Source organism: Ascaphus truei, chromosome 5 (genome assembly GCF_040206685.1).
Source record: "Ascaphus truei isolate aAscTru1 chromosome 5, aAscTru1.hap1, whole genome shotgun sequence".
NCBI classification, from domain to species: domain Eukaryota; kingdom Metazoa; phylum Chordata; class Amphibia; order Anura; family Ascaphidae; genus Ascaphus; species Ascaphus truei.
In genome coordinates, this window is record NC_134487.1 from 104,678,608 (window position 1) to 104,698,978 (window position 20,371).

Below are 20,371 nucleotides of genomic sequence, written 5' to 3' on the forward strand. Positions count from 1 at the left end.
CCTTAAATAGCGCTGCAAGCAGTCTATTTAAAATAGGTCACCATGGCACTCAGTTACATACAGTAGCTATAAAAACACATAATATTGGAATATAAAAATACAAAAAGCATAATCTATATAAATAATAATTACAATTGAAAAAATGTTTTCATTAAAAACATATACAGAACTATATATGTGAGGAATCTCTAAAACCCACCTAAGGGAAAGGTACCCCTATGTTGGGAAAACAATACCATATAATATTAAAAATCCAGCATAGGATGGTAGCTCATATTTGGGAACCAAAATACCAATGATGTAATACCACTTAGATCATAATGGCTTTTTTTGTCCTCTAATATATTTTCCACTTCAAAATAGATACAGTATGTCAACTCAGCAGCACAGCTAAGGCAAAACACTCCTTAAACTATCTTCAATAATCAGCCTTTAAAAAAAAACAAAGGGAAAATAAATAAATAAAACACATCACTATTCCCTAATGTACAATACTTAAACATAGTTAGATACAGGGTGCTCTTGCTAATAGTGAACACTGTACCCTGAATAATACATAGAATATCAAAATGAAGAATATTTAGAAATATTTACAAAAAATGGATGTTACGGTTCATATCAGATACTAATTTGTAATACAAAAGGAGAAAATATAATAGGATATATAATATTACATATAAGAGAGATTCTCAATGTCAGAATGATCAATGAATGAACAGATGGTAAACACCCTATCTCCTAGTTACCTAGGACCAAAGAATCAACTAGATTCAAATAAAAGTTTGAGTCCACGTCCATATCACAGAGGGGAAATCAATCTCGTAGGGAGGGAATTAGATTGATTTCTTCATTAAAGCACAAAGGTACCACATTTCTAATTTGAAATGCCCAGAACATCTCTCTTTCTGAAAGATGACTGAATATCACCTCCTCTCACCTCCATTGACATGTTCAATCGATTTAGCTTTGAGTTCCTGTAATTGGGATGGGTGGAGAAAGGTCAAGACACTATCCATGGAGAAACTTATTTTGATATTCCTAATGCAGTTTCACTTTAAAGTCTCTCTTTGTCCTGCCTATGTATTGAGTGTCACACGGGCCCTCTAACACGTACACCACATATGTAGTCAAGCAATTTAGAAATTATTTAATGGCATATTTGTGACCCGTAACTTCGGAAAAACATGACTTATTGTCTTTGTCTACAATACATACTCACAGGTGATACATTTTCCACAGCCATAACATCCTTTGGGTTTGTCTCCCAACCAATTGTTAGTATTTTGGTATGTGTTATGCAAAGTATCTTTAATCATTTGGTGCTATGTAATTTTTCATGTTCCGTGCATTTCTGTACATCACATTTGGAATGGCAGAAAGACAAAGACCCAAAACTGGATCACAGTGTAAAACTCCCCAATGTTTTTTTAATAATTTTCTTAATAATTATTGATGCACTATTACATGTTGTTATAAACGGTGTCTTGAGTTCTTTTTAACCTCATTAAGAGATCCAAAGTCTGCTCTAGTCTCTTTTGGTCTCAATAGATCTACTCTTGTCATTTGGTCAACCCTTAAAATGTCCCTTTCTAAATCCTCCCCATTGTAGCCTCACACTCCAAATTTCCTATGCATCTCTTGTAATGGCGTAATATCAGTCCCTTTTACAATTTATTCAGACTCTCTGGAACTGTCCTAGAGGTATACTCTTAACCCAGCTTTTATGATGATTACTGGAGGCTGCCAGATAATTACTCACATCTTACATTAAGCACAGGATCCCCCCAGAGGATCTTACTACGCTTGTCCATGCCTTTGTGTCCTCATATCTGGGCTACTGCAATGCACTCTACCTGGGTCTTCTGGAAAAAGAGCTGTGTTGCCCGCAGCTGGTGCAGAATTCTGTGGCCAGGTTGTTAATTAACCAGACCCTTTATTGCCACATGACACATGACACTCCCTCCTTTTAAATGGGTAACTAAGTCATGTACCTCCCCTGGATAGGACTGGGAATGGAATGGGACATTTGGTCACGCCCGTCACACCACGACTAAGTCCCGACGGTGTTTAGTTACAGATAGACAGTCTGCCACAGCTGCTCCGCCACTGGACCCTCCGCCATTGGCCGCTTGTACGAGAAGGTACATTTTAGGATAGGGGATTAACTTTAGGGGTTTTAGTGGTTAGGGTTGGGGGTTAATTTTAGGGGTTTTAGCAGTTAGGGTAAGGGCTTACGGTAAGGGGTTAAGGTTTTTAGGGTACGGGGTAGTGTTAGTATTAGAGGTTAACATTAGGGGGTTTTAGGGTAAGGGCTAAGGTTAAGGACTTACCTTGGCGGCAGAGCGGCCGGCGGCTGAGTGTCCCTGCGGCGAGGTCACTTGTGGCTAAATGCTGCCGATCACTTAGTCATGGCGAGGCGGCTGCAACCAAATGTCCTAGACCAGACTGGGAACTTCCAGGGGATGAAATCCTGAGAGTTATTGTTTGTACAAGTTTTTACCGAGGCACATGTCAATACATATGAAGTGTTTTAGACCGCTGTTTTATAAAAGTTCCTGGCGCCCATCCTTTTTCTCCATACTTTTAACCATGGCCAGCCTGCACCTACCCAGCACCCTGAAAATGCCTAAGAGATTAAACATTGCCATTGCACATAACAAATCTGGTGTGACCTCCTTTAGAGCCGGGTAAGGCTCCGTCCAGGGTCAAGGCTCGCTCTCGAGCGCTGTGATGTCACGCGCTGAGCAAGCTGGAGCAAATCCTGGCCTGACTGTAGCGTGCGCTGGGGGCGTGGCCGTGACGTCACGGAGCTGGTTCGCCCTCATTGCGCTCAAAGATGAATCTATTTGTCTCCACAAGCAGCACTCCACTCAACTCTCACGTGCACGCTCATTACAGCCGCTCATTGACTCCCGATGTCTCACGTCACGAGCGAGCCTTCAGCCTAGACAAGCCCTAAGAGGGTTACATAAACATATCGTTCTTTTATGGTTTTTATTTTCCAATAACGTTGGCCCATTATTATTGGCCAGATTCTACTTCTGAAAATCTCTATAAGCCAGAGGAAGAACAGGCACTTTTAAAATAGCATTTTAATTCCAGTTAAGTTTAACCCTTTCTGTACTATATTATTAAAATACTGAATATTTCAATAACATTATCATGACACAAATAATTTGTTTGCATTCCATATATGTTGCCTCCAGATGCACACATAAGTAATTATACTATTTCATCGCATATTTCATCGTACCCTTTAAGGAGCCTTCGTTTTACACTTCCAAATTCTATTTATATATATATATATTTATATAGTTTGTCTTGGGAAAAAATTGTTGGCGAAAACATGTCGGCTACAAAATAGTGCAAAATGCCATTATTTAACAACTGACATGCTATGTTTCCAAAACATGTAACTACCTCTATAAATCAATTTCCACATTGTATATAATCACTTCTGCTTCACTTGACAGCTGTCACTGAGAAACCTCATTGATGGGAGTAAAAATGCAGTTTTCTTGGAGAAAGGTCACTTGCCTACATGCTCCATCAATGTTAGGCTAGTGCTGTTGTCATGGTACATGCCCAATTGAATCCTGCTTGTTTGGGTACTTCTGAGACAACATACAGAATTCATGCTGTAATCAAATGAAAGGGAATGTTCCATTTGTCCCCTACGTTTATATAGCGCAGGCTTTTCATCTTGCAGGCAATTCATGAACAGGATTTTGCGCCTTGCCAAATAGTCTGCCTTTGGAAAGCATGCTTCCTGTTTTGAATAGGGTCTGACTCATCACTTTACATCTGGAAGCCTTCCCTGATAAAACGGATATTCAGGGTTTTGTTTGGCATCCACTACTCATTTACAGTATGTGCTGTGTTTAAGCATGCGAGATAACACTGATGTAGTCAAAGTAATATGAATGTTCATATTATTTTGCCCCAACATTTTCCTCTTTGGAATATGATGGTATATTTTGCTTCACAAACGCTGTCCGTGTCTGTGTGTGGGTGACATTTTGTAAGTGACTTGTAATAGTTATGCACACGGAATAAGTGAGATTTTTTTAATAAGTGACAATCACGCCAAATACATAATCCTTGTGCCCAGGTTGTCTCTGCATATCACTCCTATTATATGTATTAACAAGACAGCTATATCCCCTGCCTGGTGTAAGCGATAACAATCTGGCAATGAGGACCTATTCATTTTAATATGGCAGATCAAAGTTTAATTCATGGCATGTGAATACTAATGTGTTTTGGGGGAAACTCATTAGAAATGTACTTATTGCACTCAAACATCTGTGAAAAGTTTGTTGCAAAACAAAAAATAGTTTTCTGTTCTAAATCCTGGCTACAGTTTATTGAATATGATGAAAGACCTTGAGGGCCCAAATACTGTTACCAACATGAGGCTGCAGATTTGATTATGCAATGGCGATTGATCCAGAAATGCGAAACGCGTGTATGAAATATATTAGTAGCCAGAAAATTCTTCTGATTTGTGATGCATTCATGTAAAGTAAGAGATTAAATGTCACCTGACAGCTCAATTAGGTTTCATTTACATATACGCTTTCTGACGCTCCCAACCCAGCACAAGTAGGCTCACAATGGATGTGTATTTGATATGATGTATTTTATGTTTTAACTAAAATATAACATTTACCCTTCAATTACAAAAATAATTTATTAGGTTGTTTTTATCATATTATAGCAATCCTATTATGATACCTTAGGTAAAAGTAAATCCACTATTGATAAAACATCTGATTAGACAGACAGTACAACTTAGCACAAATAAGTAAAAGTAACCGGTAACATGTCCTTAAATATTCCATTAGAGAGGGGTGAACCTCCCCCAATTTTTTTTAACGCTCTTTGCAACTCAGCTAAACATTTGAGCGAAGGCTATTTCTTAATTTGTATGGTCAAAAATATGTATGTCAATGTTTTATTCTCCAACTCTGGTGTCAAAGATCTTTCTGAGTAAGATATTCTTGGTAGGCTTTTTTGATGTAGTTTCACATCTTGACAACTTTTTTTGCCAGCTGCAAATATGCCAAGTGTGCTCATTTTCACGAATGCTTTGTCCATGTGTAATTACTGCTTTGAGCTTTTTTTTTTTTTTAAATGTGTAACATGACTAGACATTAAAATTGTGTATAAACTGGTTGATGGATATATGGAGGGTTATGTATCAAAGTCTCCTGCCTGCAAAACCGGGCTAAAAATAGCGCAACAAAAAAAGCACCAGATCTATCTAGGAGGAGGATCCTATTAAAAACAATAGGGAGTGTTGTGCCCCACCATTGCAGCTGTAATACTTTAATACATAACCCCCTTTATGTTTCTGTTAATAAACGCGGAATGTAGAAAATGTAACACAGACCTGGATAAATGAGGCCTAGAACCTGCTTAACAAAATGGCAAATATTTACAGAACCTGAACTTCTGTTTAGCAGGTGCAGGTATCATCTGAAACATGTCCTGTGATAGCATAACACGTCTCCTTAAAATCTGCTTACTAGTCTTTTCTAGTGTCATAAATCATTAAGGATCTCGTTTGTAACGATGCCTGTAGCATTATGAACTTTATAAACTGTGCTGTAATGTGATTAGCTTTAGCCAAATGAAACTTAAAGCTACAGTACATATCCCCCAGTACTGATAATGTGCACAGGGAAATGAAGGGAAGGTATGAATCATAGTTTTTAGTGGGTTTACCAGGGTCAAGGGTCCTTGACTTTGGGGGTAGGGGTGCAATAAAACAATTTAGGAAGCCCGTGCTTACATTAAAGTGACACGTGACAGCAGATATTATTGTACCTGCTGGGGGGGACAAGCTTCAGAGGACATTGTAAAGTCCTGAGACATTCCCTGACAAGTAGATGCAGAGGTGACAGAAGGGACTCTATTAGACACTCTATGAGACACACCCACGGAGACCTGTCCAGTGGCGTTTGTGAATCTATAGTCAGAATCTAGGGGGGGTGTTATACCTGATAACGTGTGGATTTTAATATTGCCTATGTCATGGCCCCTTGAAGGATAAAATATTATTTGCTGGTAATTACTGAATTACGTTTTCTGCTTTATTCCTTTATAGTTTATAACTACTGTATGTTTTTGTCATTCCTTTTCTGTAATAAGCACTGTACACCTTGTGTAACATTACATCTAAACTTAAATAAGTAATGCCTTGAGCTCTAACTTAACCTAGTACCTTTATGAAGAGATTGGCCACATTTTCGGACACGTTTTGCTAAATTAAGTTTTTGTTTTAATTACATGTTTTTCTGGCGGAAGAGCAAAGACAGAAGACTCCTGAGGTGTAAGCCTTTAAATTAATTCTGCTGGTGGCAGCATAATTGAGGTGTAGTGTGACGATTTTGGTACTCATTATGAGTGCCCTGCGGGGAGATGAGTGAGAACACTAGAGGATTGGTTGTTCACACGCGCACACACACACCTGCTGCTGCTTTTTGGATCCATTTTGCAGCCTAGAGACTTGGATAAACAGTGCAATAAATAGATTTTTAAGACAGCACATGTGTTCATAGTTAGTCTCTATATTATTCTCTACATCAGAACGGGTTACTGAATGTAGCAAATCTCCAGGTGCAAAACTGGCATAAACACTGATTTATATTCAGTGGCGTAACTACAATTTTTGGGCCCCCCCAAAAAAATACTTAAAGGCCCCCCTCTGTCTCTCTCCGCTCCTCTAACTCTCCCCACGCCTCCTCTCTAACTCTTCCACCCTTGTCGCTAGGTCTCCCACCCTTCTCCCACTCACTCTCCCCCCCTCCTCTCTCTCTCTTTCCCCTCCTCTCTTACTCTCTCACTCTTCCCCCTCCTATCTAAGGCTGAGATTGTGGTGCCGGCGTCGCTGCGTTCGCGCACATGTGCACGCGTCAGGCAAGCACTCTCTGTAGTGGGCTATGTAAGTTACCCCAGAGCGTGCGCACCTGCCGGCGAAGAGGTGGGTTGACGCGGCAGCGTTTTGAAAATACAACAATTTTTGTATTTTCAGGTGGCTGCCGCGTGACGTCAGTGCACGTGAGCTGGTTCAGCCAATGAGGGCTAACCAGCTTCGTGACGTTCTAGCATCGCGTCTACAATCTCCTGCAACCACGTTCATAAATCACTTAGGCTGCAGGAGAGCGCGCGGTGGGGCGCTCGTTCGCACGCAGCCGCACAGGAACCATAATCCCAGCCTAACTCTCTCACTCTTCCCCCATACCTCTGCTGTGCCTTGTATTGACATGCGTTTATAGTCTTGGACAAATGTGACTGCACCTTTTCACACTGTTCATAAGTGATCAATCCAGTGAAAACATATTGCACTATTTTTGTTTTTATTCTTTTATTTCTCGGTTCCTTGGATTCTGCGCACTTTTTGAATTTTGAAGAAAACTACAATTTAGAAGAACAAGAACGGTTTTTAGAGGGTTTTCAATACTTATTATGCGCATCACTTTTAAATTTAAGTCACTTATAGTATCATTTATTATTATCCCTATTTATCACATTATTGTAATACTGTAGGAGCACCCTTTCCACGTTTCTTTGTACAGTATCTACATAGCAGAATGATATGCAGACCTCTTACTATCCAGATTCTGCAGTCTCAATCAAAATTATTTCATTTTCTGTTTTCTCAAGATTAAGGTTGTCATTGGTATTCATACTATATATTAATACTACCAAGTGGTTTAAGCACTAATCTGATAACACCATCCAGTATTCTCTATTCATACCATTATATGGTTCAAATAACTCCTTCCCTACATTTTTCTTTTGCTCCATACAACCCACACACACACAGCCCCTGTAAGCTCAGAACCCAAATCCACCAGATCATATATATTGTGTCAAAAAGAATGCTACTAGGATTGTGACCTCATGTATAGAACAAAAGACAAAAAGGCCCAGTGCTACATCTAACTTGACATGTTATATAGTTAAATACTTATCTGTTTATTAGCACAGGTTATTTAGTTCAATTCTTTGGCCAAAGTATTTTAAGCCTAGAACCACTTCACGGTATTGCCCCTCACTCATCCCACCTTTTTATTTGCAGTTATTGCTAAGCACCTGGGAATAACCAATCTATTACGACTGGTCTCCCTCCATAAGGCTACGTCCCCGCTGCCTGCTGCAGGGCCCACTATGGCGTGCGCTGTTGGGACAAGAGCCGCCCCTCAATGGCGCTGGGACCACTACCAGGGTTGGCCGCCGCGTAGCGCGACCAGATTTTTCGGAAGACAGAAAAACTGTCGTCAGAACTGGTGATGGAGCGCTGGTCACACCCCCTGACGTTCAGCCAATGAGGGCAAACCTGCCGGATGATGCCATGGCCGCACCCACCGCTTCTTCTTTAGATATTATACATTTATTTCTTACAATTGATCTGTATACATACAATAGTACTTATTCTGAAAAACCTGCCATTGATTTCCAAGAAAAGTGCATGTTTGCAACATCTCTGTATACGTGAAAAAAATTACATGATCGACATAAATCAATATGGGGGATGTTGCAGAGGCTTTTTTTTTTTAAAAGGTTACATTTTCACACATACATATGTATTGAAAGTTGTACCTGTAACAGCAGAGAACACTCTACAAAGTATAACCAAATGTGAACATTACAGATTATGGAATAAAACAAATTCTGTTAATAGTGTGTGTATGCCAGTTACTAATTGGCTTCTTACAGTACTACTCATGTTTTCTTCTTTTTGACTTGACAAATTATTTTGTGAATTCATACTGTGTGTAATGTTCATTGTCTGTAGGGAGACCAGGAAATAAGATACTCATTAAAGTATGACAAATTAAAAACTAAACTGACAGTCAAAAGTGCTTACATATACAATTTCTCCAGAGCCTCAGAGGAATATTTATCAAACTACAAACTGTTTTTCTTGACATAAAACATGTATTGCTGAGACATTTTGGGCTCTATTTATCAAGGTCTTCTGGCTCAACAACAGGGGCAAAATTGGTGCAAAAAGTGCAGCAAATTAATCAAAGGAAAAATCCCATTGATTCCATGAAAATCCTTTTCTTTGGTAAATCGGGTATGGATTTTTTTTTCCATTTGCCCCAGTTCTGCAGCCATGGTGCTTTAATTAATAACCCCCCTGGGTGTGTGATAACTTATTAAGGTACTTCGGCTTTGATTTTGCTCCACTTACACAGTGCATTTTAAAGGGGGGTTTATATGGAGCCACCAAAGACAAAAAGCCCAAGTGTGGCATCTCACTTGACATGTTATATAGTTAAATACTTATCTGTTTATAAGCAAGGGTCATTTAGTTCTTTGGCCAAAGTATTTTAATCCTACAACCATGTCCCTGTATGGCCCATCTGTAGGTCCTAACACTACTGCACCTGCAAAATCTCCCATAACCTCTCTAAGGCTTCATCCCCGGTGTCGGCGCTACACGTGCGCCTGCCAGGCTCGCGGCGTGTGCAGACCTATTCCCCGGCCTGTGTGGAGCTGCAGGGGGAAAGACGGGGGGTGGGAGGGTGCAGGCATAGCGGTGGGTGCAACCATGACATCATCCAGCAGGTTTGCCCTCATTGGCTGAACCGCCGGGGGCGTTGCCAGAGCTCCATCACCAGTTCTGAAGACAGATTGATCACTGGGTCTTTTTGTCTTTTGTTGTATACATGAGGTCACAATCCTAGTAGCATTCTTTTTGACACAATATATATGATCTGGTGGACTTGGGTTCTGAGCTTACAGGGGCTGTGTGTGTGGGTTGTATGGAGCAAAAGACAAATTTTAGGAAGGAGTTATTTGACCCATATAATGGTATGAATAGATGCCCAAGACATACTTGAAATGAGAGGTAACTCTCAATGTATCACTTCCTGGTAAACCATTTTTATAAATAAAATATCGCAAAAAGTTACAGCTCTTTAAGTGTAGCTATGTGGGATCTTCCTAAATGTCTACTCACAGTCTGTGCAATGTAAAAAAGCAATTCCCATCCTGTGGCAAACTCTTGTAGGTTAAAATACATTTTATCTGTATAATCTCTAAAATGCGTACCACAATAAGTACATTCTATAAAACATTTGTAAAAACAATGTGTATGGAGTAAAATCTCCCGGGTTGCTGCCCCGTTGCAATCTCACCACCTCTACAGCTGTTCAGCGTCTCGTCTGTATTTCCGGTTAAATGCTGTCCGGGAAACAGGAACGCGCCTCTCTCGTTCTCCCCGTAAACCATCGACTCTACGCGGTTCGCTGAAACTCAGTTTCCTCAGGAGTCATCCTGAAACGCCGAACAGCTGTAGAGGCGTTGAGATCTCAGTGGGGTTGCAACCTGGGAGGTTTTACTCTATACACATTGTTTTATAAACGAGAGAACATTTTAAACACCACGCTCGTGCTCTCCCACATACAAATATGGTTACGCACTGATTTCCCCTTGCAGCTGTCAGCAGGCGTACTCCCAAAGCTCCTAACTGAGAACGCCCGAGGCAGGCCTCGCAAATACGAAATGACAAAGGCGAACAATGCACAAAGGATCAGTATAAAATCTATTAAATTCAGTAATAAAACAATCATGAACATGACACAATAAACAACATACTGTACAAATAACAATCAAATGTAGAAATGCATTGAACTTACAATTAAGTTTAAAATAAAATGAACGCGGCCCAGGGAACATGGAATCTGAGGCCAACGGTAGAGAATGTGAATAGACATTTGTAAAAATCCTACAGAGTTACAATTAAAGAGCCTTAACTTTATGTGATATTGCACCATTGGTTTCTTCTGTTCTCTTTTCTCCCACATATTTAATACTACACAATCCCCCAGCACAATACCACACACATCCCCAGCATAATACCACACATTCCCCCCCCCCAGCACAAGAAACACACTTACATTGTGTTGAAGACCTACGGTAGTATGCTTGTCCCGCATGCAGATGTGAAAGTTGAGTCTGACTTCCGGGCGGGCCCAACTTCCTGGGATGACCGAAGGGAGATCTGGCACGGGAGGCAACATCTGGGGAGACTTAAGGCCCAGCAGCAATCCAGCACCCAGCAGCTGGATGCAGAATTTGGCTGGACCCAACTTCCAGTACCGGCCGGGACCCCGCCCCCCCCCCCCCCCTGCCGAGCCCGGCTCTCCTCCCCCCGTCAGCAGTCCTGGTTACACATATTGTATCACACAAGAAACTCCCACTAAATTTACTTGGAGTTTCTGTGCAATAGTGCCCCGATTGACACTATCACAGTTTAATGAATAACCCCCATAGATATGTAGCGACAGCATGTTCCTACAAGTAGCTAAACAGTACTAATCTAGTAAGTATCAGGGCAATATAAAAAAAATGCTCTATTTTCTTTTATGGGTCTATTTTTTTGTGATGCTTAAAATATTGGCACAACATTACTAGAAGTGTCAGTGAGTCACCTTACAGTATGTGCATTTCTCAGTGTCCATAACATTTTGTATACTCTAACTTCTCATGTGTGTACTTGTGTAATCATTTTCTGATACAGTAGCTAAGCTTGTTTTTATATGCAAAGCCCCAGGGTAATTGTTTAACCTTATTCTTACATTTTATCCCTGTCACTAGTCCAGAAGCTTTTACATGTTATTGGTATGTGTCATAAATGCAATCATTGTTCATGTCTTCATTTCTTCACGCATTGCTATAAGTCACATTGCTTTGAAAATCTCTCTCGGAATAAGAATTGTGAACCACATCTAGATCACATGTGCACGTGCCCAACTCATGCTACATATACAGTGTTATTGTAATTAAAAGGTATGATTTTACTGCTTTATGAGATTAGAGGAGCAGATGTTTTACAAAGTATCACACGTAACACAAGCTTCTAGAACAAGGCTCCTTAACTTAACAAAAATCTGGCCCTGAAGCATGCAGTGCCGTAGGCAAACCTTCAGCCTTGTGCCCCCCTTTCCCCATTTAACTTGCGGATAAAAATAAAAAAAAACATTTTATATCCCCATTCTTTCTATCCCTCCCCCCCCCACCAATTAACTTTCGGATTTATAAACAAATTGTTTATATCCACATTCTTTCTATCGCTCTCCCTCCTCTCATTCCACGCCTCCTCATCCTCCCACTCCCCCCTCCTCCTCTCATTCCCCCTTCAAATTCTCTCACTCCCCTTCCTCATTCTCTGACTCACTCCCTGTCACAGGGGAGACTCCTGGAGCAGGTAGGACCTCAGTGGCCGGAACAGCAGGGGAGGCAAGGATTGTTGGAGTCACAGGCTGAGGTCGGTGGCAGGTGGCAAGCAGGATCATCGGAGTTACAGGCAGGGTTCGGAGGCAGGCGGCAAGCAGGATCGTCGGGGTCCAGGCAGGGGTCCAGGCAGGAACAGGGCAGGGGAGCAGGAACTGGGACTAGGGACTAACAAGCAGGAAACAAACAGGGACAAGCCAGAACACTAACAAGAGCCTTTAATATGAATCAGGACTCCACAAGGAACAAAATCAGATGCATAGGCATGAACATAAGGAGTCAGGACACAAAACAAAGGCAAGGGAGGAACAGGATACAGGAAACTATATAGGACAGAGGACAGGAGCACCAAGAGGAGACAAACAGACAGAAGAACCCCAGAGCAGACAGAAACAGCAGCACAACCGGTGGACAGACAAGGAACAGAAGGGGAAAGGGAGAACTAGCAAGACTCTGACACCCCCCTTTCTCTTTATCCCCTCCCATCCTCTCACTTGTCCCTCTTCTCATTCTCGCTCCCTCATTCTCTCACTGCATCCCTCATTCTCTCACTCCAATCCTCCTCATACCCTCCTCCTCTCACCCCCCTCCTCCTGTTCTTGCCCCCTTCTCCTCATTCTCTCACTCCCCCCATCTTCTCATTCTCTCACCGCTGACCAGGAAGCAGCGTTTGGAAGGGGAGGTCCCAACAAACATCATGGCCATGTTCCGGGCACTGGTGCGCTCTCGTATCCGGGCAGAGTACACATACGCCGAGTCCACTGGGACGGTTTCAAAGTTTGCCTTCCAGTGGGAGTTAGGCGGAGTGTGGACGGACGTTCACAGAGGTACGCAATTAGGAGGCTTTATAACGTGAAATTATAATAGGCTTTATTGTGCCTGTTCCTTTTTATCAGGAAATTATCCAAACACAGGGGGGGGAACAAAGCTTCCATTCACTTGGGAGTAATTCTAGTGAAAACACTATGCAACCAATTCACATCTCCCTAGTCAAGCATTTCTCCCCAGCCCCAAACATAGCATGAAAATAAGCAGATACAGTATAAGCAGTCTCTTAATAATGAAAGTCTTATCTGTTTATCAGCTGTAGAGTAAGCTTCTCTGCTCTCCTGGAACCGCACTGAGCGTGCACAGAAAATCAGCATCCAGGTTTTGAAGTCTTATTTGGGCCTTGTGTCTTGAAAGCAGCTTTGCTAACTTTGGCAGAGCTCAAAACAAGTGTGTCTCCAAGTTCAGCTCAGGTGACAGCTAAAGAGTTCTCACTTCCTGTTTGAACAGACAGGCCATCTCAATCAGGCAGGTGGTGTTTAGTAATTAACTACCAGAAGTTAACCACCACACTGCTAGATTAAAGGCACATTACTGAACAGGGATAAGTCCCCTGTTACACGGAGTACTTTGGATTATTTTATATTAACACTTCATTTTTATTGCTCTTTAATTTATTTACAGTGCACTTGTTGTTCGTTTAATTTAATATTTGTTTGTCTGGTATTTCTTTGTTCTACTTGGTCTAACCAAGTGGAATTGCTGTTCAACTGATTGGCCAGCTTCACTAGCCAATCATTAAAACCAGAACAAAATAAACCTCCTCATTCTCTCACCCCCACCTCATTATCTCCCTCCCCCTTTCCTCATCCTCTCACTCCCCCCTCCTCATCCTCTCACTTACTCCCTCCTCATTCTCTCACTTGCCCCCCTTCATTCTCTCCCTTTTCCCCCTCGTCCTCATTTTCGCACTGCCCCTCATTATTTCACTCCCTCACTCCTCCTTATTCTCTCCTATCCCCCTCCTCTTCATTATTTCCCTCCCATATCTCCTTATTCTCTCCCTCCCCCTCATCTTCTCACTAACTCCACCTGATTCTGTCACTCCTGCCACTTCCCTCCTCGTCCCCCTCATTCTCTCACTCCCCTTCATTATTTTACTCCCCACTCCTCATTCTCTCCCTCCCCTTATTCTCCCACTCCCCCGTGCCCACTCACCCCCCTATTCTCTCACTCCCTCTCCCCTCCTCTTATGTTCTCCCCCCTCCTCTCACTCCCTCCCCCGAATCCCTCCCCCCCCTCTGAATTCCCCCTCCTTTACTCCCTCCTACTCCTCTCACTTCCCCCTCTCACTTCCCTCCCCCTTCACATCCCTGCCCCCCACTTTTCTCACTCCCCCCTACTTCTATCACTTCCCCCATAACTCCTCTCACCCCCCTGCTCTTTTCACTTCCCCCTGCTCTTCTCACTTCCCCCTGCTCTTCTCAATTCCCCGTAGTCCTCTCAATTCCCCCCTAACTCCTCTACTTCCCCCTGCTCCTCTCCCTTCCACTCTACTCCCCACACATCCCCCCGACTTCTCTCATTTCCCCCTCCCTTCTCCTCTCATTTCCCCCTCCCTTCTCCTCTCACTTTCCCCTCCCTTCTCCCACTTCCCCTCCCCTCTTCTACTCTCCCCATACTCTTTTCACTCCCAACCTCCTCTCAATTCCATCCCCATTCTCTCATTCCTCCTCCTCCTCCTCATTCCTACCCTCCCCCCCTCACTCTCTCACTCCACCACTTGATTAAAAATGCATATCTGGCTGGCTGTGGCCTTCTTGTGGAGCAGGGGAAGACCTGAGGAGCATGCACCAACACCCCGTCCTCCTCCTCCACCACTCTCCCCCTGTCGTTGTTCTTCTCCGCCCCGTCACCCCTAAAAATGGGCAGCCCTCGGCTAAGAGCTGAGGCCTAGTGGTTGCACAAGCCCTGCCCCAAGGGACCTTAGAATGGCCCTTGGACTGTTTGCTTCTGCTAATGTTATTGCAATTGATCAGGCAGTAGAGTGTATTTTCTCACTTTTAAACTCATTATAGAGCTAAGGTGATAACATATTACTACTTATGTTTTAAATGCTTACAAAATATGTACGATTGACCATTGTTACGTCTTTATAATGGCATTGTGGTACACGTTAGGCCCTTCTATTTGTAAAATTAGTTGAAGAGCACTGTTCCAGTGCATCAGTACATTCTCTTTGCCTATCTTGTGATTTGGGGACAGTTAAAGTATTATCAGCCTATAAAGTAAATGTATATGTGTTTTTTTATAATAAACCAGTAGTATAGTATTAGAAAGTACTTACTGTATTTCTCTACACCCTCCCCCTTATGCCCTTTTATGCTTTTTAATGTATTAAGCTTCCTTGGGTTGCTACAGCAACTATTTAGAAAGCCACACCGCTTTTGAAGCAGGTGTGATCAATGGTGAACAAATCGATCAGCAGTTTAAATAATTGCATTGCCGTAAAGGCAAGGATTTGCTGCATTTATTAAAACAAAAACAAATGGGCAAGTGAAAATGACCCTTTAGTGCTGTTGAAACATTTTTAAAACGAGGCTGGAAAAGGTTGACCGATCTGGAAAGCACAATCCATGATGTCAGTGGGAGAGGGCACTGGGTCGTTATAGGACAGGTTGTCACGGTCGTTTAGCTGCCACTGACCTTGACACAGGGACATGTGTCCGCCGGCCAGTTCGCCACCGGGGTACACATCTAAAAACCTTAACCCCTTACCCTAAAACCCCTTATCCTAAACCCCTTACCCTAAAAACCTTAACCCCTTACCCTAAAACCCCCCATCCTTAATCCCCTTCCCTAACCACTAAAACCCCTTAAATTAACTTACCTTTTTGTGAAACGGGCGGGGGCTGCGTGTCCAGTGGTGGAGTGTCCGTCGGTGGACAAACACCAGCGGAGACTTGGTCGTGGCAAAATGGCCAAATGGCCAATTCCGCACTGGGTGGCCTGCTTTTAGCTCACTTGGAGGAAAATAAGCCACCTAGTGGTAGGTATGTATATTTCTATATAGTCAACCAGGTACGTAACGTATTAACATTTTACAACATTATGTCACAAATACAATACAGGGAATATAATACAAATAGGATAAGTGTATCAAGACAGACGTGTAACATTGGGAGAAAGGAGTCCCTGACCCAAAGAGCTGACAATATAATCAGGGGAGACCAGGGGTGTAGCTATAGCCTGGGCAGCCCGGCAAAGCCCGGGCGCCTGCTCTGCCCCCTCCATGTAGAGACAGGCAGGGGGAGATGGTATGCGTCGGCGGGCCCCCAGTGTTAAAGGATAAGCTGGTAGAAGAATCAGCACTTGTTACAGAGGCAGAGAAGGCTGGCAGGGGAGGAGTGCGCCCCAGCGGTCTGACCCGGAAGTCTTTCTCACTTCCGGTGTCTGCTGCTAGAGAGCGCACCTCACCTCGTGCCGTTCTGCTCTGCATCAAGTGCTGATTCTTCTTCCGGCTTATCCTTTAACACCAGGGGCCTGCAGCATGCATCTCCCCGCGCCTGTCTCCATTACCACAGGTAGGCATGGAGAAGGAGGAGGGGGGGTGAGATCTGATGAGGGGGCAATCAGATGATGATGATGATGATGATGATGATGATGATGATGATGATGATGATGATAATGATAATAATGATGGGGGAGATCTGATGATGATGATGATGATGATAATGGGGAGATCTGATGATGATGCTGATGAGGGGAGATCTAATGATGATGATGATGTGGGGAGATCTGATGATGTAGAAGATCTGAGGAGGAGGAGGAGATCTGATGATGATGATGATGATGATGATGATGATGATGATGATGATGATGATGATGATGATGATGATGATGATGATGATGATGATGATGGGGAGATCTAATGATGATGAGGGGGAGATCTGATGATGCTGATGATGTGGAGAGATATGATGAGGGGGAGAGCTGATGATGTGATGATGAGGGAGAGATCTGATGATGCTGATGTGGAGAGATATGATGATGAGGGGGAGAGCGGATGATGAGGGGTTGAGCTGATGATGATGAGGGGGAGAGAGATGATGATGATGAGGGGGAGAGAGATGATGATGAGGGGGAGAGAACTGATGAAGATGGTGGTGAGGAGGAGAGCTGAGGAGGGATGATGAGAGAGAGGATCAGGTAGAGGATGGGGGTTGGGAGAAAAAAACTGCAGTCAGTATTCATATTAATGGGGCACTGAAAAAATGTTTGCCCGGAGGCCCGCGCATATCTAGCTACGCCACTGGAGGAGACTAACAGAAACGGTATTAGTAAATGTGAGTGGATTGGTTAGGCCGAGTCCATGCTCCCTGCTTGCTCGCTGAGGCGCACTGAGGCTCAGGGAAAGCGGGTGCTTTCCCTGGCCTTGAGGTTGATTACCGCACGCGCTCGCAGCAGGCTGTCAGGGGGCGGGCCGGGGGTGGGCGCGTCACTGGCCGGGGGCGAGCCAGTGACATCACGGAGCTGGCTCACCCTCATTGGGCGAACCGCTCACGTGACCGGCCTGTCTCGCCGGCAAGCAGGGGAATTTTAAATTCCCCTAAGACCTGCACTTCCGCAAAGGTGAGCCCCTACTAAAGCCGCTCTAATTGCGGCTGTAGGGGCTCAGTGCTGAGCGGGAGCGAGCGTCAGCACGCTTCCGCAAGCAAGCAGCAAACATGGCCGAGGCCTTAGAATGTATAAGAGCTACAGTTTAGTGAATAAACTTAATTGAACAGGTACGTTTTCAGATGGGTTTTGAAGTGAGACGTGCATTGCGGACATTGAGGGAGAGAGTTTCAGAGGTAGCTGTGCAGCATGTGAGGAGGGTTGTAGACGTGATAAAAGCTGTAATGACATAGGGAGTAGAGAAGACAGGCCTGAGAAGATCTTAGAGAGTAAGGACATAATGGTAAATAAGACACTAAAAAGGGACACAACATATTTAGGAAAGGACCGGGTGAAATTAAAGAAACAGTTCATATTTGTTGGCAAATTTCTTGAACCTGAATATTTAACACAGAGTAATGATACTAAGAACCACTCTACATTTCTAGTATCATACTTTCTACAGGAAAGTGAAACTGTTACTTGAAACTGCAAAATATCTGCATAGCACTCACATGCCCCAAGTGTCGATTGTGTGTTCCACCTTTTCACAAAAGATTGGATATTGCTGATTTGGGTATATATGTTTTCTTAAATCTCTGTTTTCTCTAAATCAAATTAGATAGACATTTGGATGTACACAGTGTTGCTTTAAACTTCAGCATGTTCATTTCCATTAAGTGGGCTGAACATAAACTTCAGCTGGTGTAGAACAGGCGTGGGCAACTCCAGTGCTCAAGGGCCATCAACAGGTCAGGTTTTAAGGATATCCCTGCTTCAGCATACTGTAGGTGGTTCAATAAGTGGATCAGTTGTGATTGAGCCACCTGTGCTGAAGTAGGGATATCCTTAAAACCTGACCTGTTGGTGGCCCTTGAGGACTGGAGTTGCCCACCCCTGAGCTAGAAGATAAATGGCAAAGGAAAACAGATACAGCAAATATCCACCTCTTCACTACACAATGGAAATGGGCAAAGGGTTCAAACCTATTTTAAGGCAAAGATGGTTTCAGGAAAGAGGAAGTGAGAAATTGAGTAGGTAGCAGAGAAATAAAGAGGCTGAAATGAGCAGGTAGAATAAGCTGGGGACTCTGAAGAATACATGTCATGGTTCATATCACTAATTCTTTTTATGCAAAACTGGTACATAGTAGAGAATCAAAGCTGCAGTTCAGGCTTCCGTTTTATTTATTTTTTTTAGTTTTTTTTTAAGTTCAATAGTTTTATGTGGGCAATCTCTACTTACCTAAAGAACTGCATAGCTGCCGGCCAATTTGTTCTCTGTCTATTGATCGGCAAAGTTTGGCGACAACTTTAAATATGGGGAATGTAAATCGTTGCTATAGGAACAAACGTGCTTGTTAAAATAGAATACAAGAAAATTGGTCTTTCAAAGTTGTTTTCTTTAAAACAGAAAATGCTAAAAGTATTTTTTTCTTACTACAGAACTGATTTATTAAAAAAAAAAAAAAAATGCAGGATATTGCCTGAACTGCAACTTCAATACTGGGGCAGAGGAGACCATTACATTTTATCAGAGACAAAATCCATGGCATTTTGTATTCTGCACGTTTGTAAGGCACTTTGGAGAAAAGCGCCATAAAAATACATAAATAAAAAACTCATTGGGTGTTGTTATTGCTGGAAGTGACGCTATGCTTGCACCAGTACTGCTTCACTTTAGCATCTGGAAGACTTTGATAACTTACCACATAGGAAGCGTATGTTGCAGGTTGTGCATTCTACATCTATAGCATTGCAAGTTGAGTATACGGTGAATCACAGAAAAACACAAACTTGCATACATTCTGCCTAAAATCCTGTCAGTAGCTACAGTTACCACTTTGAGCTAATAGCATTAGTGAGTAAAGGATGTTGATGTCATTAATTGTACCATTTTTTTTTAAATTTTTATTATTGAAGAGCCACTTTTAAGCAATTACTTAAATGTGTGTTGCTGAGTACACATATTTAGTCCTATTTCGGGAAGGAATAGGATATGACATTCTGCACAGAACAGTAAACAGCTATACTTCCCCTGTTTTACATCTCATTAAAGATCTCCAACTAGCGTCACAAAACTAACCTTTATACATCATCTAAGCCTCTCTATCTCTTATCCCTGGAAAATATACAGAACCCCCGGCAGCAGACATTTCCCTGCAATAAATATAAAATATACACGGTGAATACTTTAAATGTAGCTTTGGTCTTTTTGATGGTCTAGCCATGTAAAATAAATGAGGAGTGAAATAGTACTGATTGGTGCACTACAGCACACAACACACAACACACAAACTCCCATTGGCAATCAGCACTATCACAGTTTAATTAATAGTCACCAATGCCTCTACCACTATCTTGTATTTGGTGCTTGTGTTCTGTATATTTTTAAAACATTCTAATAAAAACAAAATATACAAGACCTGCAACTTCATCAAGTATAGCGACATTAATACAATGTTAAATAAATAAAGTGACAGCTTCTGCTCAGCTAAATGGTTGTAGGTAGTTATTTGTGGGAGGGGTGCATACTGGGATCGGGGATAATGATAGAAAAAAGGAAAGAGGAATCCCTATAATGCTTGCACTCAACTTCTTATTTTTTCTAAAAGAGGTGAAACTTCACCTCCATTATTGTATATTTTATTTTGCACAATTTATCTTAAAACCTATATTCAAATAAGCGTATC